The sequence below is a fragment of the Crinia signifera genome, chromosome 4 (genome assembly GCF_055691185.1).
Source record: "Crinia signifera chromosome 4, ASM5569118v1, whole genome shotgun sequence".
Lineage (NCBI taxonomy): Eukaryota > Metazoa > Chordata > Amphibia > Anura > Myobatrachidae > Crinia > Crinia signifera.
Genome location: NC_139220.1, coordinates 32,161,606 through 32,184,710, shown reverse-complemented (window position 1 = coordinate 32,184,710; position 23,105 = coordinate 32,161,606). Strand labels below are relative to the sequence as shown.

Here is a 23,105-nt window from a genome sequence, read left to right as displayed (position 1 = left end):
TGCATATTATATCACTATCTATGGCTGGTTGCAGTATCACCATCGTTGATGACGGCACCGTTGGCCATCCCTACTTGTAACATGGCAGGTAGGAGCTGATAATGTGGGGCATATGAACTATGCCATGGAGAGTGATAAAGTGGAGAGAGATAAACAACCAGCCAATCAGCTCCTACCTGTCATTTTTCACAGCCTGTTACCTGGCAGTTAAGAATTGATTGGTTGATACGTTATCTCTCTCCACTATCTCTCTCTCTCCAAGGCTTAGTATATAGACCCTCTTAATGCCAACATTTTTCATGTACTATACAGTAAATTCGTAACTATAAATGCAGCTGAAATTGTCAGTAAACTTGTTGAACGCCAGTAAAAAATAAATCACAATGTCATCTGTCAGTAATAAAAAAAAGAACTGTAAACTATTTAACTTCATTTTATTGTAGTCGCTGGTTCTTTATTCATTTATGGGTGCATTTGGAATGAGCAGAGTATTATATGCGCAGAAAATTTTGACGGTCAATAAAAAATAAAATTGGACTGGCATATGCAATAGGGTCATTAAAGCCTTCATATCCGGTGACAGCTCAATTATAAATATTTTTTCTTGAATCCATTTCTTCAATGATAGAAGCCTCCTCTTTAAAGCCATTTTCAAGTATTAAGTGCATCTTGGATTTAAAATTATTTTTGATGTTATTTAAATATTCCAAACTCTTTAAGATAAAAAATTAATGATGCTTTAAATGCATGCAAAAAGTAATATCATGTTTATAAAATGTAATTAGTTAAGCTGTAATGATAGCTACATATTATGTATGCTTTAAGACTGTCATTGCTGTTTATAATCATTATTCTGTTAATTTAAGGATATGAAAGTCTTTTATGAATGTGATATTTATTTATCGTTAATACATGGAATACCATTTCACTGGTTAATCATTCATTCGTGTAATTATGAAATTGATGTACAGTATAGTTCTTTGTTACAGTATAGTTCTTTCTTAAGGCAAGTACACACGCTACAATGTGGCGGCCGTTGATAACGATTCGATATCAACGGCCACCGGGACTCGGCATCGAACAGGAGGGTCGGCGGGAGGACAGTGCGAGGACACCGCAAAAAGCATGAAACTGCCTTCAATCTGTGAGATCCATGCAGAAATAGATTCGCCAGACAAGTCTAATACTTCTTTCGATCCTGGCGCCGTGGGGCCGCCCACAGGGCAGGCGACAGTGGGGGTCAAAGGGGACACTCGTACCAGCCCCTGAACAGCTGAGGGGCCCCAAGGCTTTGAGGGGCTGCCAGTGGTGCAAGTAGAATTTTTTTCTTGGTGGTACTGATGGCCTCCACCAAAAATGGGCGTGGCAATGTGTCATGAGGGGGTGTGGTCACACAAAGCTAGAGGAGTGACTAAATGACAATAGTGGCGTGGCATCAGGAGACAGGGAATGAGAAACAGGGAATGACTGGGGGTGGGTTGGCTCTTGCTTGGGGGAGAGCCGGGCAGCTTGAGCTTACAATTGTGGAGCCTGCTCTTCATGCTGTCGGCGCCGCTGATGCCTGTCAGTGTGACAGGCTAAATCAGCAGTAGCTGCATACAGCAACGCTGGGTGGGCGGGCTGTGGATGCATTATATTTAGACTTAAAATAAAAATAGAATTGACAGTGGGTCAGGGGGTAAGTGGTACTGCGTACCTGCAACATATTTCTTACAGGTACTCCGTACCACTCCGTACCCCCTTACTTGCAACACTGGGGGCTGCAAGCATGTCACCTGTCTGGCTACCCGTACTAATGTGTTTAGTGACATCACACAATGCACCAAACCACACGACGCACAATGCTGTGTTATCCCATTGGCTGTTATATTACATAGTAAATACTAATTATCTGTTCATTTCTAATAATAAAAATGTACATTCAATATGCAATGTAATAAAAATCTGCGTGTGGTGTTGGGGGGGGGGGGGGGAAATCAGTATTCTGGGCCCCAGGATTTCTGTTGTCGGCTCTTGTCGCGCATTGGTATCGAATCTGCATCGAAGGCAGTTAACACGCTTCGAGCCAGGGTCATTTTCTATTCGATTTTGGGTGTGTACAGGGCATTACAGTATAGCTCTTACTTAGATTTTTAATTTAGGGTTAGAGTCAAGCAAAGTTTTACAAAGTGCTATGTTTAAAATCAATTACAACTACACAAATACAGCACATTTGCAACAAATAAATATTTTAAAAAAATATTTGTAACCTTAAAAATCAAAAATATCTCTCACCGTAGGTCATGTACAATACAGAACATGTGATTTCTTGGTACTTGTTTCCTAGCAAGGCGCCCACGATTTTCAATCGTATGGCATCTTATGCATTGTATCGCATTGCATGCCTTATAGCCGCATGCGATGTGATTTTGGCATCCCTATACAAATTTTAATTGTATAAGCACCGTAATGGGTGCTTACAATGTTAAATGCACCCCCACGCCACCCCACTATGAATGCCAACCCGAAGCGTGGCGAGCGCAGCGAGCCCGCGAGGGGCGGTGGTATGCGTCGTCCGACCTTTTCATACCCCCACTATCCACGTCGGCGTGGAGCTGAATATAGATAGTGTGGCGAGCGCAGCGAGCCACCGAGCCCAAAGCGTGGTGAGCCCAGCGAGCCCCGCAAACGGAAGCGTATTACTTTACATGTATTCATCGCGGGGCTCGCTGCGCTCGCCACGCTTCGAGCTCGGTGGCTCGCTACGCTCTCCACACTATCTAAAACCAACTCCACGCCAACATGGATAGTGGGGGTATGAAAAGGTCAGAGGATGCATACCGCCGCCCCTCGCGGGTTCACTGCGCTCGCCACGCTTTGGGTTGGCGTTGATACTGGGAGTGGCGTGGGGGTGCTTTTAACATTGTAAGCACCCATTACGGTGCTTATACAATTAATAATCTTATAGGGGGGCCATTTAACATTAGGGTGCTTATACAATTTAAAATCGTATACCATTGTATATGGCATACAATGGCATACAATGGAATGGTATACGATTTTAAATTGTATAACATCGGGTGCCATCGCGTAACATCGCATCGTATCGCATACCATTGTAAGGCTTATGGTATGCGATGCGATGGGCGCTGTGCTAGGAAACAAGTACAGATTTCTTAAATATTTTTGTCCATTATAATTAGCTATATTTGTTTAATTTTTCACATTAAATCCTGTTCTTACATGTGTTTTAATAATACATTCTCTTAATGTACTCCCCAAATTTACCCACCATATACATTCCCTTAATGTCCCCCCCAAATACATTTCCTTTCTTTACCCACCAAATACATTCCTTTAACGTCCCACCAAATTCACTCCTTTAATGTACCCACCAAATACATGCCCTTAATTCACCCCCCCCCCCCCCAATTACATGCCCTTAATGTACACATTCCATTAAAACACATTGGGGGAAATTTAATAGGATGAGAGATTCAGAAAGTGAGAGATTTGGTAAGAAATCTCCAGTTTTTTTAAATCGCGATCATTTACACTGCAAAACCAGTTTGCCTTTGAAGTGTAAATGATTGCCGCTTTAATTAAAAAAACAAAAAAAATTGAGATTTCTTACCAAATCTCTCACTTTCTGTATCTCTCATTCTATTAAATCTCAAACCACAAACACATTTATACAAACCACAAACACATTTTTGGGTAAACCACTTTACTTTAATGCTACAAGAAAAAAAAATATCAACAAAATAATCATAGATATGCAAAAAAATTGGGATTTAGAAAAGTTTTGGGGCAGATGTGTGTGTGTGTGTGTGTGTGTGGGGAGGGGGTGTTTGCACGCAATTTTATTTCTTCGCACTGGGAGACAAATTGTCTAGAAACAGCCCTGATAGCATATTCTCTTTTTAGTATGATGTTCACTGGGATGTACTCTATTAGCCTGCTGATCACTGGAATGTTCTCTGTATAGTATTGTGATCACTGGATGTTTACCATGTTGCAAGTCAATAATTTGAATTCATCTGTGGGTGCATAGTCTCTTTAATTTAGGTTAATTATTATCCCTCTTTCCCAGCCCTATATTTTTTAGAGATGAGCGGGTCTGGATCGCCGGGATCCGACAGATCCGAATATGGTGATCCGAGTCAGGATCTGAGTCGGCTCGGGAGTTCCCGCCTGAATTCCGGTCCGAAAAAGAGGCAAAACGTCATCATCGCGCTGTCGGATTCTCGCGGGATCTGGATTCTATATAAGACGCACGCGCGCCCCGCCATCTTTACTCCAGCATAGGAGAGGGAAGAGGGTGGTTGTGCTCTGTGCTGTGTGCTGTGCTATAATAATAATATATTATTTTGCTGCTGCTCACTCGATTAGGGTCTGCAGGGGCTGCTTTACACAAGTCCAGTGTACAGGGGCTGCAGTGGCCAGTGTACAAGGGGCTGTACAGGGGCTGTGTTCAGTGTGACAGGGCTTGTGTCCAGTGTAACAGGGCCTGTGTACAGTGTGACAGGGTCTGTGTCCAGTGTACAGGGTTTGTGTCCAGTGTACAGGGGTTGTGTCCAGTGTACAGGGGCTGTGTCCAGTGTACAGGGGCTGTGCACAGGGGCTGTGCCCAGTGTACAGGGGTTGTGTCCAGTGTACAGGGGCTGTATACAGGGGTTGTGTCCAGTGTACAGTGGCTGTGTCCAGTGTACAGGGGCTGTGTACAGGGAATGTGTCCAGTGTACAGGGGTTGTGTCCAGTGTACTGTGTACAGGGGTTGTGTCCAGTGTGGGGCTGTGTACAGGGGTTGTGTACACTAGGGGCTGTGTACAGGGGTTGTGTCCAGTGTGACAGGGCCTGTGTCCAAGGTGACAGGGGCTGTGTCCAGTGTACAGGGGTTGTGTCCAGTGTACAGGGGTTGTGCCCAGTGTACAGGGGCTGTGTACAGGGGCTGTGTCCAGTGTACAGGGGCTGTGTACAGGGGTTGTGTCAAGTGTGACAGGGCCTGTGTCCAGTGTACAGGGGTTGTGTCCAGTGTACAGGGGCTGTATACAGGGGTTGTGTCCAGTGTACAGGGGCTGTGTACAGGGGCTGTGTACAGGGGTTGTGTCCAGTGTCCAGGGGCTGTGTCCAGGGGCAGTGTCCAGTGTGACGGCTGTGTCCACTGTACAGGAGCTGTGTCCAGAGGCTGTGTCCATTGTCCAGGGGCTGTGTCCAGGGTGACGGGCTGTGTCCATTGTCCAGGGGCAGTGTCCAGGGGCTGTGTCCAGGGGCAGTGTCCAGTGTCCAAGGGGCTGCGTCCAGTGTAACAGGCTGTGTAAAGTGTAAAGTAAGAAAAATAAATAAAAGTAATCAATAAAATAAAAACACATTTTTGGAGGATGATGGAGGAGGAAATAGTGGGAGATCAGCAACCTGATAGAAGTGCTGAAGCTTCTACCACCAGTCATGACAAGGCCGATACCTCTTTGTATTTTTTGCTCTTTGGAGCATTTCTCTTTTTTTGGGGTAGCTTATTAAACTGCCACCCTGTCTGCCCCTGTAGTGCCGCTCTGCTTCCAAGATGTGCCAGGTTGGAAGTGTAAGGTCCACATGTATGTGATGCCCACTGCTGTCGCTTAGCTCAGTCATCCAGCTACCTCGGTATAACCTTTTGGCCCAACTACAGTAAATGAAAACAATTTTGTAAGCTGTGAAGTGATCAAAATTTACTAGAAATGAGTGGAAACTAATGTTATTGAGGTTAATAATACTTTAGGGGCAAAAACAGGCCCAAATTCTGTTATTTTAGCATTTTTTTGCATTTTTCCCAAACCAATCCAGAACCAAAACACGAAGGGAGATCCAGATCCAAAACCAAAACCCGAGAAGTGGCCGCCGCATATCTCTAATATTTTTACATACTTATAAAAATAGCGACCATTGTTTGAAATTTAAATTTCAAACAATGGTCGCTATTTTTATAAGTATGTAAAAATATATATATATAAAAATGTGTAAATAGACTTTCTGGGTGAGATTTAATAGGATGAGAGATTCAGAAAGTGAGAGATTTGGGAAGAAATCTAAAGGTTTTTTAAAGCGGCAATCATTTACACTGCAAAACTAGTTTGATTTTGCAGTGTAAATGATTGCCGCTTTAAAAAAACTGGAGACTTCTCACCAAATCTCTCACTTTCTGAATCTCTCATCCTATTAAATCTCACCCATTGACTCATTTGATCCAGTTTGATATTTGGCATCAGAAAAGAACCGATATCCAATTAACAACCCTGCCACTTTAACGCAAACCGCACAATCCAGTCACCGCTTTATGATGTAATCATTCACCACAGTCAATATAAGCTCCCTTCTCACTGACATCATTCAATTATTTCCATTTATTATTACCATGAATCTCAGTAAAATGTCACTGAGATTTCCTGAAGCAGGGACGGTTTTCTCAGTCTACCTCTTTATGCCGCTCACGCTGGGATACGACAACATGGCTTCCACTTCATGTACCATCTGGGAGACGAAAGCCGCATTTCTCCACTTCTAAGAAGACAGTCAGGGAAACATGCTGTCATTTTCAAAGACTTTGACACTCTCCGCATGCGTTTCTTTTCACCAGTATAAATAGTTTATTTTTTTTCTTGTCATCAAACAAAATATGACAAAGGTTCTGTTGTGTGACAAAAAAAAAAAAAAAAGATAATATATATATATATATATATATTTTTTATTTATATGCCTCCTACTACTGTATTTCTTTCTTTTTTTCTTTTTTTTTCCTTCTATTCTCCAGCTGTCATTCTCAGATGATTATCTGATCTCCTCATACGGTTTTTGTCTGCAAAAATTCCTGACATAGAAGATCTTGCCATGCCTAACACACTGGAGTACGGATTAGTCTCCCTTTGTGTGGAAACCGAGTCAGTTTCCTTTTCTACATTACTTTGTGAGGAAAGAAAAAATGTGAAAGATGTTTATTTGTCAATGAGAAATATTTACGCCGTATATATTATTTTCCCAGCCTCCAAAATTGAAACAGCCGCCAATAGGATTGTGTTAAATGGGATACGCTAAATTATTTACCTCATGAAACATTCTTTAGCACATTTCTGTGTCTCACCGCACGCGGCCAGAGTGTATTTGCATGTTATATGTGCATTTAAACCGATCGCTCTGACAAATAATGCACCGTAGACCGTGCATACATTTACCATTTTGATTGTTCCCTCTTTTGCAGTTCTGTAGCGCGGCCGCGAGCTAATTTTTCTTCCGTTTGGCTCACCCCTTAGGTTGATTTATGTGGCATTTCAAGAGCCGTTCTAAAGCATTTTTAGAGTATGGATTGCTCAAAATAAAGTCATAAAAAATAGATTGTGCTGTATTTTCCTCCATCAGCTTCTCAAAATGAACAGTATGGGAGTTTCTCTGAGAACACCGTCTGCGACTCTTCAATTTTTATTTGAGATATAAAAATCTCCTTATGTGAGATGACGGCTCCAGAATGTCGGGACATGGATGGAACTGTTTCGTTTTTAATTAGAAAAAAGATACTGTGGGTTAGGAAAGGGGTATTAGGGTCTTTTCTATATGATGTCTCTGTACAGATTATTATTCAAGGTCTGGCTATAAGTAGGAGCTAAAAAGACATTTCTTCAGCAGCAAATAGAATCTTGTTACATACAGCTGGAGCAACTGTCAGCCAGCGCCGGAGCTTGCCAGATTGCCCCCGCTGGCGAGTTGGCGCTCCATCTGACTGGGACGCGAAGTCACCGTGCGGCGGGGGACACGAACCGTGTTCATCTCTGCTTTGGGGAGACGGGCAGGGTTAGGGGGGAGCGCGGAGGTGGGGGACTGAGTCGGGGACCAGCGGCGAGGGGGCGGTTACCTGGGGGAGCTCCGTTAGAAGGGGATGCGCTTGCGTCTCGTGCACGCGCGTCCCCTTCCGGCGGCTGGCGGTTGGCGATCTGACCTCCGGCCCCTGGATGGAAGAGGCTGGCTCCAGCTGTACTGCACGGAGTAAGTAGAGGAGAAGCTTAACAAGATTGGGGTTTTCTTTGTGAGGTGTAAAGGAAAATGTATCAGGGGCAATTACCTAGTGCAGTGGGGTGAACTTTTAACTTAGGTTAAGACTTGTACGCTATTCTGGTCATTGACAACACCGCCCGCATTCCCTTGCTAGCATACGAGAAGATTTGTACGAGAACACATTCTCTCACTTGCGGCCAAATGATTTCTCTCCCCTTTGGAAATAAAAGTCAGTCTCAACGGCGGGGCTAGCTTTTGAACTTGTCGATATGCGATTTAATATCGATATGCGGTCATTAGGTTGACAGTGTCTAGGTCGACAGTCAAAACGTTGGCAACTATTGGTTGCCTGTCAGAACGCCGACACATGAAAAAGGATGACATGGTCAGAAGATCAACACAAGCAAATTGTCCACATAGGAAGGTCGACAAGGAAAAAGGTTGACATGATTTTTTTCATGATTTTTGTTTTTTAAAACTAATAGAGTGTCTGTGTCTACAAGAAAAATGTGAAAAAGTAATGTCAACCTTTTCCCACCTTGACACTTTGCTTGTGTGGACTGTTCGACCATGTCGACTGAATGCATGTTGACTTTTTTTATACTGTATGTGTCACCGACTGTCTTTTGACCAATAGTGGTCAACCTTTTGACATCAATCTAGACACCGTCCACCCACGGGAAACGGTACATCTGTCAGATCACACTTAGGTCGACAGTCATTAGGTCGACCCCGGAAGGTCGACTGGCCCCAATGTCGACAGGATTAAAGGTCGACATGGGTCATGGTCGACATGACTTAATGTCGACATGGGCCAATGTCGACATGGGTTTAGGTCGACAGTCATTAGGTCCACTAGGGCGTGGTGGGAGAATAAAATAGTGTGCCGAGCGCAGCGAGGGACCGTGCCCGAAGCATTGCGAGCGAAGCGAGCGATGCGAGGGGCTGCGCTTCAACTCCAACTGTGTCCATGTCGACTGTGTCGACATTCGAGCAAAAAGTGAAAAACTCATGTCGACCTAATGACTGTCGACCTAAACCCATGTCGACCTTAAGTCATGTCGACCTTGACCCATGTCGACCTTTAATCCTGTCGACCTTGGGGCCAGTCGACCTTCCGGGGTCGACCTAATGACTGTCGACCTAAGTGTGGTCTGACAGATGTACCGTTTCCCGTGGGTGGACGGTGTCTAGATTGATGTCAAAAGGTTGACCACTATTGGTCAAAAGACAGTCGGTGACACATACAGTATAAAAAAAGTCAACATGCATTCAGTCGACATGGTCGAACAGTCCACACAAGCAAAGTGTCAAGGTGGGAAAAGGTTGACATTACTTTTTCACATTTTTCTTGTAGACACAGACACTCTATTAGTTTTAAAAAACAAAAATCATGAAAAAAATCATGTCAACCTTTTTCCTTGTCGACCTTCCTATGTGGACAATTTGCTTGTGTTGATCTTCTGACCATGTCATCCTTTGTCATGTGTCGGCGTTCTGACAGGCAACCCCGGCGTTCTGACAGTCTACACCGGAAGGTCGACCCTGGGGCCAGTCGACCTTCCGGGGTAGACCAAATGACTGTAGACCTAAGTCTGGTCTGACAGATGTACCGATCCCCCACCCACACCTTAACTATCAGCATATGGCAACGTAAACCACATTGAAAAACTAAAATTTGCCCAATAAGTTACATTTAGATATTATTTATAATGACTGCTGGAATTGATGCCCTGCAAGGTTTTAGATTTTGATGTTCAGCACTCCACTGATCCAGTGCCTTCATTTTAGTGTAAGGAGAATGAGTTACTTGCAAGTATATTGGCCCAGCGCTTACCTCGCCGTCTACTCTGCGCACAAATAGAATGAAGTGAGCAGCTGATAGCTGTACATCGCAATGGATTTTATCTCATCACCATTTCCTAGTCTAGGGATACAGCAGCGCAAGGAACAACAAGTATTTCATAGTACTTGATAACATGATTGCAAACTAAGTTTCAAGCCTTGAAATAAGACGGAGATCAGGAACAGACGGATGATAAGAAATGGAAAACCGCAACAGCTTGTAAAGTCTTCAAGTTCCTTTAATCTGTTTATAAGCTCCACAGAAACTTTCTAACATGACTTAATATTCAGTGAACTTTCCCATTTGAAACGATCAAAGTGACTGCAACAGAATAAAAGTATGTTCGCGAGGGGGAGACGAAGCATTTCTCCAAGGTTGTAAAAGGTTCTTATAAAACGGATCATCGTCATCATCATCAATATGGCAATGGAAAGTGGGACATTAGTAAGGAGAAATTTTGGAAGTATTGGTATTGATGTTTTCAATATGGGGTTTCTTATTTGCAACTATATATTTGCTGTGCTTTTTTCTTTTCTTCTCACTCAATATACATGATAAATGTGACGCCTATGCAATAAATTGCAAATGCAATTTGACCTTGTGTGAATTCATCCCTAAGCATATAAGTATGTTTTTCGGAGTAATGATAGTAAGAAGCAGGGACTCCTGAGCAGCTTTATTCAACCCTTTTTTTTTTTTTTAAACTTGAAGTCACACATGAGCTGGCATGTACAGATTATACTTGCCCACTCTCTGTTTCCCTGTGGGAGACATATAGTTTCCCGCACCCCTGGAAAAGGGGGACCCCCCCCCCCCTATATTCTGTTCACTTCCTAGTAAAGTGGGCAGAATGAGGAGATAAAGAGAGTGAATTGTGACTTTTCTCTGTGACCATCTGCTTCTTAGTTACATCTTTTTCTCTTGAAAATGTTTCTTAGTTGGCAGCTGTACTGTTTAATTCTCTATGCAACACTTGAATATTTGTGTGTGGCTGGGCATGTATATGAAGCACAATGGAACTTGGTGTGGAAAACAGTTCTATCCAAATAACTGTAGCACTTCATATACAGATTAAGACTTATCTACATACCGATATATAATTGGCACATTTATCGTTAACCCCTTCAGTGGCACTCTCGAGAATTTTCTGGGCTGTGCCTCAGTGCCCAGTCTGGCAAGCCCAGAAAATTCTCGGGATTGCCACTGTTTTAGCCGGGCAGCGCTACTGAGTTCAATCACTGAACTCAGGCAGCTTCACGCGGCTCCCTCCCCTCTGCGGCGCCGCCTCCTCCCTCCTTCTCCCCCCTCCCCTCTGGGTTTTGTATTGAAGTCCCCGGCGCCGGCTTTTGACAAGCAAGTCCGGGCAGCCGCTGATTGACAGTGCAGCGACGCTCCCCGCACCCAGGGAGGTAGTGGTGGTTTTTTTTTAAGGGAGTGCTCCCCATAAAAAACTTGCCCAGTGGGGAGCGCCCCCCCCCCCCCCCCCAAAAAAAAAACACCACTGAAGGGGTTAATCAGCACAGTCTATGTAGTGAGCCTTAAAAAATAAAGTGGCGTGAGATAAAGGGGTCTATTTACTATGCCTTCTAGAGATATAAAGTGGATGTAGATAAAGTAAAAACAATCAACTCCTAGCTGCCATGCTACAGACTGTGTTTGGAAAATGACAGTTGGGAGCTACTTGGTTGGTGCTTATCTCTGTCCACTGTATTACTCTCCAGGACTTAGCACATGTGGTTCTAATGCTGGCCATACACTAGACAAACCTCCATCCAATCACCAAACCAGTTGATTGGATGGAATAAAAATCTTGTGCTAGATAGGAGCAACATATTATGTCTGACTGGTGATCACAAAATTATTTCTGTATTGTTTGCCAGTCACTAAGATGCAGTCTGTATTGTATGATGGTGACTACAATCTGTCTGTGGTGGTAATAAGAATGTTTGATGTATTGTATGTAGGACACCAAAAAAATGCTCTCTGTATTGAATGATGGTCACAAAAATGCTCTCCATTGTATCAACTTAGTAGCAGGCTAATAGAATAGAATAGAATAGAATCAACTTTATTGGCCATGTGTGCTTGCGCACACTAGGAATTTTTTGTGGATTACAGTGCAGCATCAAGCAGGGATGAAAAAGGGGGGAGGGAGACATTACATATATTTCATAAAGACATTACAAGCATTTAATTTCTAGCTACGACTATGGTGGTCAGGTCGCCAATTAGGGACACGTTGTTTGGCTGTTGATATTGGGATTGCATTCGCTTTGATTGGATTGTTCAGGTGATGGACGGCTAACGGAAAGAAGCTTCTTGCGGATCTGGACGTTTTGACGGGGATGGACCTGAACCGTCTTCTGGATGGTAGGATGTCGAACAGGTTGTGACCAGGATGCAGCTTGTCGTTTGCGATCTTCTCAGCACGTTTCCTTACCCTGGATGAGAACAGATCCCTTATCGGGGGGAGGTCGGTCCCTATGATCCTTTCCGCAGTCTTCACTTCCCTCTGCAGTTTTTGTCTGTCGTTCTCGCTTGCGCCACCGTACCAGATTGTGATCGAGGAACATAAGACAGACTCCACGATGGCGGTGTAGAATACGCACAGCAGCTCCTGTGGGATGTTGAATTTCCTGAGTTGCCTCAGGAAGAAAAGGCGCTGTTGGGCCTTTTTGATGTTTGTGGTTATGTTTAATCCCCATCTTAGGTCACTGGACATGGTTGTCCCTAGGAATTTGAAGGAATCAACCCGCGACACCACTGCGTTGGCTATTGTTAGCGGGGCTAGTGCATTTGGTTTTTTCCTGTAGTCGACCACCATCTCAACTGTTTTGGTGGGGTTTAGATCGAGGTTGTTGCTGCTGCACCACTGTGTCAGCTTCTCCACTGCATGCCTGTACGCGGTCTCGTCACCATCCTTGATTAGGCCGATGATAGTGGTGTCATCTGCGAATTTGATGATTTTCACTGACTGCTCAGCTGAGGTGCAGTCATTCGTGTAGAGAGAGAAGAGCAGAGGGGAGAGGACGCATCCTTGGGGGGCTCCAGTACTGATTGTTCGTGTGCTGGACGAAAATACGCCGGTTTTGACCACCTGTTCCCTTGCTGTTAGAAAGTCCACTATCCATGAACATGTTGATCCTGGGACTCCTAAGGAGAGGAGTTTTGGCTGCAGGATGCTGGGAATGATAGTATTAAATGCTGAGCTGAAGTCCACGAATAGGACTCTTGCATAGGTGCCTTGGTGGTCGAGGTGTTGTAAAATATGGTGCAGCCCGAGGTTGACCGCATCCTCTACACTTCTGTTCGCCCGGTAGGCAAACTGCATGGGGTCAAGGTGAGAGTTTGTCACTTCTCTCAGGTGCTTCAGTACTAGTCTTTCAAATGCTTTCATGGCCACTGAGGTTAGTGCAATTGGCCTGAAGTCATTTAGGTCCTTTGTGGGTGTTTTCTTAGGGACCAGGATGATGATAGAGCGTTTGAAGCAGGCAGGAACCTTGCACAAGTCCAGGGAGGAGTTGAATATCGTTGTGAAGATGGGGGCGAGCTGAGCTGCACAGGTCCTAAGGCTGGATGGCGACACACCATCCGGTCCTGCAGCCTTCTTAGGTTTTATTCTTTTGAGTACTGCTTCTACCTCGCCTTGGTCCACGTGGAGGGCCTGGGTGTGGTGGTCTTTGGGATGGAATGGGGGAGGTACGGCCTGCTCAAATCTGCAGTAGAACTTGTTCAGGTCTTCTGCAAGTTCATGGCTGGTTTCAGACTGTGTTTGGGCTTTCTTGTAATTTGTGATGTTTTGCATGCCCTTCCATACTGCCGCAGGGTCCTTTGCTGTGAGGTTGTGTGTCAGCTTGTTTGTATATTCCCTTTTTGCGAGTTTGATACCCTGAGTCAAGGAGTTCCTGGCTTCTTTGTACTGTGTCCTGTCCCCGCTGCTGTATGCCTCCTACTTGGCTTGGCGGAGTTTCCTGAGCTGGCTACCGAACCATGGCTTGTTGTTGTTAAAGGATCGGATTTGCTTGGTTGGTACACATAAGTCCTCGCAGAAGCTGATGTAGGATGTGACTGCATCCGCTAGTTCATCTATGTCAGAGGCAGAGGCTTCGAACACCATCCAGTCAGTGCAGTCGAAGCAGGCCTGAAGCTTTGTTTTTGCCTCGATTGACCAGTTTTTGACAGACTTGATAACAGGCTTAGCAGACTTTAGCTTCTGGATATATGTCGGAAGAAGGTGGACTATGCAGTGGTCGGAGAGACCCAGTGCTGCATGGGGTATGGATCGGTATGCAGACTTTATGGTGGTGAAGCAGTGGTCTAGCGTTCGCCCCTTGGATTGTCCAGTAGTAACTAGGATGCATTCACTGCCGTATGGTGGTAACAAGAAACCTCTTTGTAATGTATGGAGGTCACAAAAATGATCTCTACATTCCAAGTTGATCACTAGAATGCTATCTGTATTTCATGGTCATTTATGTTGTATGATTTTCACTAGGATAGTCTGTATTGTATGGTGGTAACAAGTTGCTCTCATGTGGTGGTTATGATAATGTCCTCTGTATTGTGAGGTGGTCACAAAAATGTTCTATGTATTGTATGATGGTCACTGGAATCCTCTCTGTATTTAATGGTGATCACTAAAGGGATCTCTGCTGTATGGTGATCATAGAAGTATTTCTATATTGTCACTAAGAATGCAGTCTGTATTGTACGACCGTTACTTGACATTCTCTGGATGGAGCTTGTAATAAGAATGTTCATTTTTATACAGTGGTTATATTGGAGCTTATTCTGATCGGTGCGGCCAAACGTGCGTACGTACCAAAACAACGTACGCTATCCGTACGCGGCCGTTGGGGTTAAGTCCACCCACAACTCAGCCGCATACGTACGGCCAGAAATATCGGCAAAGGGGAGTGGCGTACAATTGAGCGTACGCCAACGTACACGGACGGGCCAGCCCTTACACTCCGACAACTGGCGTACAATTGAGCGTACACCACCGTTTACGGACGTCTCTCGTCCGTCTTCCCACCGACTTCTTGCGGCTATCTGAGCGTACGCCAGCTTGCACGGACGGGTCCCTATTGTTTTCAATAGAAAAGTCAGCTTATGGCACCGCTCGTGAGAGTGAGCGTACGTCCGTGTACGCTGACATACCCTTCACATATATGGACCAGCATATCTTCCCTTTCAACTATAATTATGAAAATTAATTAATTGATTGAATTAATTAATGTGCAAAATAGTGGCCATGGGATTAAAACATTGCTGAAACATCCTTTGTAGGTGTTAGATGTGGTTTATGTTATTGTATCATAAATACAAAACCTATGTTTGTATTAGAGTGAACACGTCGACACATGTCGACTTGTGTCGATTGAGTGTGCTACTGTGTAAAGTCTATGAAAGCACGTAGTGAATGTGTATAACTGTTTAACAAATACCTACCTTTGCATATATAAGCAGGTCTTACAAAGATTCTTACCTTAAATTAAACAAACCTTTAAATGTAGAGAAGTATAGAAAGATAAGCTTCCAATGTGTTTGAGTGCTGTGTGTGGCTTGCAGGTAGTGAAATCATGGTTTGGACTTAATAGACTGCAGCATTGCTTATTACATTAAGGTGTATGTGTTTGGTAGTAATCCGCGTAAATTAGCAAACCCAGGCGCACGCTGGCATGCGGTATCTGTAGGGGTGGTTTGAGATGGCGGTTGGCGGCCGCCTGTTTTGTGTCCGAAATGAACGGTGCTTTAGTCGATCGTGCGGTAGTAGCACCGCTCATTTTTGGTGCACACCCCCGTGTACGCCCATATTTACGCCCATTTTCCCTCATTATTTCGGCCGTTCCCCTCATCACGCCCCTATGCCGCCCCCAATGCCCGTACACTCGCGTACAGGTTTTTTCGCACGTAGAGACCCGTCCGTAAGCGTTGTGGAGTGTTCGCGCCTGCGCATTAGCGAATGTACGCATGCACAGATCATTAAAAACCCCGGGACGTGCGCGTACGGCCCGGCCGCTCCAACCAGAATAAGGCCCATTGTGTGGTAGTGACTAAGATGCTCTCTGTATTGTAAGGGGATCACTAAAATGTTGTCTGTATTGTATTTTGTCCATTTTAGGTCCTATTAAAATATTACAATAAATAAATACATCGGATGGTCCTGCGGGAAATAACATTCTTGTATTTATTTATTCACACATTTAATTTACTATGCGATAAATTCATTAAGGTGGGAGTTCTATTAAAAATGGGGTGCAGCTCATTCCGATTCTATTTCTTACAGATGACGGCTTTTGTCCATTTTCCAGCGTTTGGGAGCAAACGGTCGATTGTAATTTGTTCCCAGAAATTTCCAGATTTCCATCCCAACCAGCCAGATTGGAACGGTAATCTTCTAGTGTCTATGGGCCTTTAACTCTTTCTGCACATGTTACATCTGCCCCACCTGCAGTGCAACCAACCAGAATCACCCCATTATTTCTATACCCGGCTGTTGAGAGCTTTTCCCGTTGTAATCCCTGCTTTTACATACAAAGCCTGAACTAGGCTATCAGGCTTTCACAGGTTAACATTTGAATTTCATCCTCATATTTCTGGCTTGCCCAATCTATTTCAGCTAAATCTGTGTAGACAATCAGAGTAAGCCGGTTTTGTCACAGGGCACAATCAGAAGCGAATTGCAGAAGTCTAGCTATGGTAATGATTTGACAGCATGACACATGGAGAAAAGATGAGAATACTGATTCACTGCAACTGGGGGTAGGGAGGGACATTAAGAATGCATTTAGTTTGCTTATTGAAATTTGTAAGTGGTGCATATTAAAGATGACTCCTTTGTTTTCATTTATCACGGCTGCAGTGAGGGGACACCCACGGAGGTGGGTAAATTCGATTTATAAGAGCATTCTATTAATATTGTTTTCTGAGATTCCAGAAGCTTCAAAATGAACGTGCGGACTTCTATCAGACAACAGTCATCCATATTACGCAGCTTAGAGATTCGGAGGGGCTGTGGAAAAATACAGTAAATGGGACAGAAATGAAAGAAAGAGGAATACGCAATGAGATGGGGGAAATGCACTGAGGGAAACGCACAGCCGCAGACTCGAAGCAAACATTAGTAGAATGGGTTATTTACAGAGTACGTAGTGCAGGGGAGACTCCAGAGGAGGGGCTGCAGCACGGTTTAAATTCAAATAGGGGAAGCCCAGCAACTGCCACCAATTGCCATTCCAAACTGACTTACTAGCAGTTGGTGGAAGTCCCCTATTTGAATTTTGGACTGTGCTGCAGCCCTGCTGACGTATTGTAAATATCATGTGACATATCTGTATGACTCTTGGTCTTCCCATTAGTTACCTTTTCAGACAAATCCATGGAGACATAAGATTTGTCAGCACTGATTTCTCTGATTCCTGCCTGTGTTCAGTATATACGGCTGATAATGAATTAATACACAATCTTTTTTGTTTTCCACTGGGTGGCAGGGGATGTGGCCTGATGTGGTCATGTTTAGCCTTTTAGTAAATATGGCCATGGTCTTGTCCTGGGGTAGCCAACCCTAGTCCTCGAGAGCTACCAACAGTGCATGTTTTCCAGGTCTCCTCACAGAATCACAAGTGAGCTAATTAGCTCCATCTGTGTATCTTTTAAAATGTGTTAGTGATTAATGAGTGCAGCTGTGCAGCAGCTAGGTTGTCTGGAAAATGTGAACTGTTGGTAGCTCTCGAGGGCTAGGGTTGGCTACCACTGTCTGATTAGTACATAGGGCTTTATTCAGGCATGTTAGCGAGGCTGCAATTTTTGCAGATGGACAAAACCATGCTGCACTGCAGGTGGGGCAGATTTAACATGTGCAGAGAGAGAGAGTAACGGCCCATACACACTAGACGATTATCTTTCCAATCTGGCTGGTTGGGATGAAAATCTGGAAATTTCTGGGAAAAAATTACAATTGACCTTTGCTTCTAAACGCTGGAAAATGGACAAAGGCAGTCATCTGCATAAAGGCCCCTACACACTAGAAGATATCGGCATCAATCTCGTTCAAAAAGAGGCTTCCGATTGATATTGATGGCAATATCTTCTAGTGTGTATGCCTAATATCTTTAACAATGCCCCCCCCCCCCCCCCCCAGGCTCATTGTTAAAGATATTGACATCTTCCGGCCATGAAGGTTAATCTGCCAATATTGCTCATGCCATTTGCACCCAATGTTCAGTGTGGATGCACAATATTTATCATGATCAGCTCAAGGGAAATTGTTCAACAAAATTTTCCGTCTATCATATCTTCTAGTGCAGGGTTGCCGACTTTAAGATACTCCTCTCCGGGAGAAGCCCGGAGAGGAGAGTTTCAGCAGCCGCTCAGGGGGCGGGGCTTACGAGTGACATCACTAAGCCCCGCCCCCATGTTGTTAAAGCAGTGAATTCAGTGATCTCCGTGGAGGGGGCGGGGCTAAAATGACGTGATTTTTGCCGTTTTAGCTCCGCCCCCTCCTCTGAGACCCGAGGATTGCGGCACTTTAATGCCGCAATCCGGTGGGTCAGCGGGGGTCCCCCCTGAATCCGGGAGGGTTGCCCACCCTTCCGGGGGCCGGGAGGGGGTACCCGATTTTCGGGAGACTCCCGGAAATTCCGGGAGGGTCGGCAACCCTGTTCTAGTGTGTATAGTCCTCAAACTGACCAATTTGTCCGTAGGACCAATTTGTGTCTGTTTTCCATGTTTAGGAGCAAATGGTCAATTGTCATTTGCTCCCAAACATGTCCAGATTTTCATTACAACCAGCCAGATTGGAAAGATAATCTTCTAGTGGGCACCGGCCTAATTGAATTGTAAAAAATAGATCAACCTCATACCTCCCAACATGACCCTATCCAGGAGGGACAGAATGCTCTGTTTCTGGACTTCCATCTTAATTTATGATTGTCATCACCTGTTTTAAACAGGGTAATTGATAAGAAAGGTGTTTAAGCACAGGTGATGGTAATCCATAAATTAAGAAGAAAGTCCAGAAACAGAGCAATGTGTCCCTCCTGGAGAGGGTCATGTTGGGAGGTATGCAACCTATTCTACATTGTTGTGGAACTACAAGTCCCAGAAAGCCTGCACCTCATGCAGGGACTTAGAGAACCACAAGTCCCAGCATGCAAGGCATTAAAGGGCCCGCAGTTACTTGTAGTTCCACAACATGACAAATAGTTAAAGAAAACACACACCAGACTAGCATAACTTTATCACATACTGTTATACACATACTATACTTTATACACATACTATATTCACGTATACATACCTATGGGTTCTCTCCAGGGCCTGGACTGTTTAACAATGATGCAACACACTCTGCACTGGTCCTTCCCTGGTGAAGCGGGATTTACGGTGGTCCTGACTGAGATGTTTGAAAATTTCAGAGGCCTCATGGTCTTCACTGCACTTTATATACTTCTGCCTCCACTTAGTGATACCTAACGATGGTATGCGATGCGATGCGATATCAGGCGATGTTGTACAATGGCATACAATTTAAAAATTGTATGACATTGTAAAGTATATGGCATACAATGCCATACAATGCAATGGGATGCGATTAAAAATTGTATAAGCACCCTAATGGGTGCTTACAATGTTAAATGCACCCCCACGTCACCCCCCACTATAAACGTGAACCTGAAGTGTGGCGAGCGCAGCGAGCCCGCGAGGAGCGGCGGTACGTGTCCTACGACCTTTTCATACCCCCACTATCCACGTCGGTGTGGAGTTGACATTATAAAGTGTGGCGAGCCCGAAGCCTGGGGAGCGCAGCTCATTACTTCACAGGTATACGCGTCCCCTCGCCATGCTTCGGGCTCAGTGGCTCGCTGCGCTCGCCACACTATATAACATCAACTCCGTGTCGACGTGGATAGTGGGGGTATGAAAAGGTCGTAGGACGCGTACCGCCGCCCCTCGCCACGCTTCGGGTTCACATTTATAGTGTGGGGTGGCGTGGGGGTGCATTTTACATTGTAAGCACCCATTAGGGTGCTTGTACAATTTTTAATCGAATAGTGGTGTAAAATCTCGTCGCATCGCATGCCATCGGGTATATGGCATGCGATGCGATAAAAACATTGCGCGACCAACATCGGGGGCGCCGTGATAATACACAAGTACCGTCACGTCATTGCCAGTCACAGTGAAGCCAGTGCAGTCTTACGGACTGCATCTGTCTTCACTTAGGCTTAGCAATGTGGCAGATTTTACCCGTCCTGCAGCCCATGGGTAAGAACTGCCACTGAGCATCAGTCAAATAAAAATGATTCATACAATGCTGCTGAGAACCATATACTGTAAACCAGCCTTATTCATCGCCTCAAAAACTCTGCCAGACTTTTTAAAGGAAGTGGAGTCACATGGTTCACCACCTTGGCCGCAGCTGTGTTAGATTTCAAATGCTATATATCTGATCTGCAAATAATTTAAGGAAACATATTTATTTCCTTCATCCCCTCAGGTACACAGCGGTGAGACTGATACGGATAGCAGAGCAATTTAACAATGGTTAGTTTCTTCACACTTTTTTCTTTTCATTCAAAGGAAAAATGCTCTTTTGAGCTACAAGAAGCTCACAAATAATGTAGAGTAACCCCATGCTTTGCTCGGAGGAAAGATTAGAAGCTAGCATGCTTTTTGTTATTCCTTTTTAGATCTTTTTATTTTTTTTAACAGCTATACCAAGCAAATGACCTCAAAGCAGTGTTATCTTGGAGACAATAATCTCTGAAACTTTTCCACTTTGAGTCTCAAAAATGTTTGTCACTTTAGTCGTATCAGGCCTCATTCAAGTCGAATCACTGCTTCATCTCATGGATTATGGGTACTTCATACTTGCCGACTTTTAAAATTGCCTCTCTGGGAGAAGCCCAGAGAGGACAGCCGGATCTCCAGGTTAGGGGGCAGGGACGGGGGGTTGTTGACTCAAAGCTCCACCTCCAATCCATACAAACGCTGCGAGTAGGGGGCGGGGCTAAAATGATGCAAAATTACGCGGTTTGCGTGATTTTAGTCCCGCCCCTTGCAGTGGACCCGCGAAAAACGGTAATTAGTGCGGCAAGGCTTGGGGGTGCTAGGGCTGACTGACAAATGCGGGAGGATTGCCAACCTTCCCGGGGGGGCAGGAGGGGGGCCTGATTTTCGGGAGCCTCCCGGGAATTCCGGGAGGGTAGGCAAGCCTGAGGTACTTTGGGCAGATACAGGACCTGTTCTTCATATGTGCCAATGAGTCCTGCAACATAGGGTGGAGAGCGGCCGCAGACTGTCATTGATTGACGCCTGGGGGTGGCAGCAGCCACTGCTTATGAAAACAAATGTGTTTCTTTGCCGCTGTTTAGGGCAGAGGTGGATATTTCACAAAGCAACCTAGGCACCTGCCTAGGACCCTGCAGGTCTCAATGGACCCCATATAGATATCCTGGATGTCCAAAACGTTCCCAGGGGAGCATTGCACAACTACCGTGTGACGTCATCATGACATCACATGTACCTGTCCGCACTCCCAAAGTCCATTTTATAAGATAGAAAAAGTTTAGACACAAAAAGTTGTTTCATCCACAGTATTCGGGCAGTCAGTTTACTTTAAATCTAACACAGATATGAGGCCTACTTCCAACAGACCTAGCGCCTGATTCAGATTTTTGCGACATATTGATGTTCATACAGCTGAGCATTTATTGGCTGAATGTGCACGCGCCAAGGTTCTTTAGCAATGCCGCCTGTAATCAGCAGCATAAATATAGTGCTATGGATTGTTTGAGGGAGATGGGCCCCAAATAGGTATATTGCCTAGGGCCCTATTAGGTCCAAAACCACCTTTGGCTTAGCGGGATGGAAGAGAGATGGCATCTCCATCATTTCACAGGGATTGCACAGACTGAACCAAAACCTGTTTTGGATCTTAATGCGGTTTGTAATTTTTGGCTTGCAAAAATGATGACATGATTTTAGCTGTTTTTTTCTTAATTGATTTTATCAATTATTGTGACCAAACTAAAAGCTGACTGGGAACCAAAACACTCGAGGGTGGTTTTGACAAAACCAAAACACGACGATAAATTGGAACCAAAACCAAAACACATTGGTCCGTGCTCATCTCTAGTAATTATACCATGGTAGATTATTGTTGAGCAAATGTTGATGTTTTACATACTCTCCGTGTTTCTTTCACAGGTTTGGTGATGACTTGCCCCCATCAGTTAGAAGATATCGAGGGTCTTCTGTACATTCCCGATCTGCAAGCCAAAGAGAAGTTAAGCCTGGATAACATCCTTCAATATCTGCATTGCCGGAAGACAACATTTGGATTTTTCTTAAAAAATGTAAAAAAATGTTAATTTGCAGCAAGGTGCATAATCCATCTCTTGTTTAATTCATGTACAGTAATGTTGTGGACTGTGCTGCTCTTTCTCATACTCTTAAATATGAGATTATTTCAACTAGAGGCAAGCTCTAGGCTCCGAGCCATGTCAGCTACCAAACTCTGCTCCATCTGCACAAACCATCAATATTTACATGTTGAAATCACCTTTAGAATTCTGTAAGGGTGAGGGAAATATTTCATAAATACATGTATGTGTGTGCTAAAATATCGAATCCATCCCCCTTGTAGTTAATGCCAAATACCCGTAACACGTCCATTGGAGGGACCATCTCGGTGAATGCGGTAAGACACCTCCGTCATCACCTGGGAACATCTCCGATATTTGCTGTGTTCCCCCCATTCCCCAAAACAGTTGCATTTGCTTAAAGGTTTGCACTGGGGATGTAATGCTGCTTACAAATATTGGTTGATTGATTAAAGGGGTTTTTCAGACCTGATTTCTACATTGCTAAATTGTAGAGTCCGGCGATCAGGAATACTCCTCCCCACCAGAGTGAAATCCCACCCAATTACAATGGTAGGTGTCCACGTTAAAGGGTCCCGGTGGATGCTGGTGAAAAGTCAATCGGTTTGGCTGTATTAAATACAAGGATAATGTCCCTGCAGGGAGCTGCGTCCCGCTACCTGCTGCTTACCCTTTTTGCCGTGGTGTGGAAGCAGTGAGTCCGGACTTGGTTGCAAGGGCTCTAACCACGGCTAGTGTCTGCTCCATGAGTCACACAGCCCGGCTCCAGCTATAAGTGCGCCCAACTTCCAGGATGCTGTTCTCGCGAGAGTTCAGCAGATCGGAGTGAGCAGGCTCTAAGGGTTAATGGTTAATGGTGATTGTCCTGGTAT

The 23,105-nt window shown here is 44.6% G+C and overlaps 1 long non-coding RNA gene across 1 annotated transcript in view; it reads left to right on the top strand.

The window, feature by feature from the left end:
* Positions 1-22,754, top strand: part of LOC146072271 (uncharacterized) — a 48,651-nt gene extending 25,897 nt beyond the window's left edge. The window contains exon 3 of the long non-coding RNA XR_014473022.1: positions 22,058-22,754. This is a non-coding gene — a long non-coding RNA (uncharacterized LOC146072271). The remainder of the gene's footprint in view (positions 1-22,057) is intronic.
* Positions 22,755-23,105: the final 351 nt, after the last annotated feature.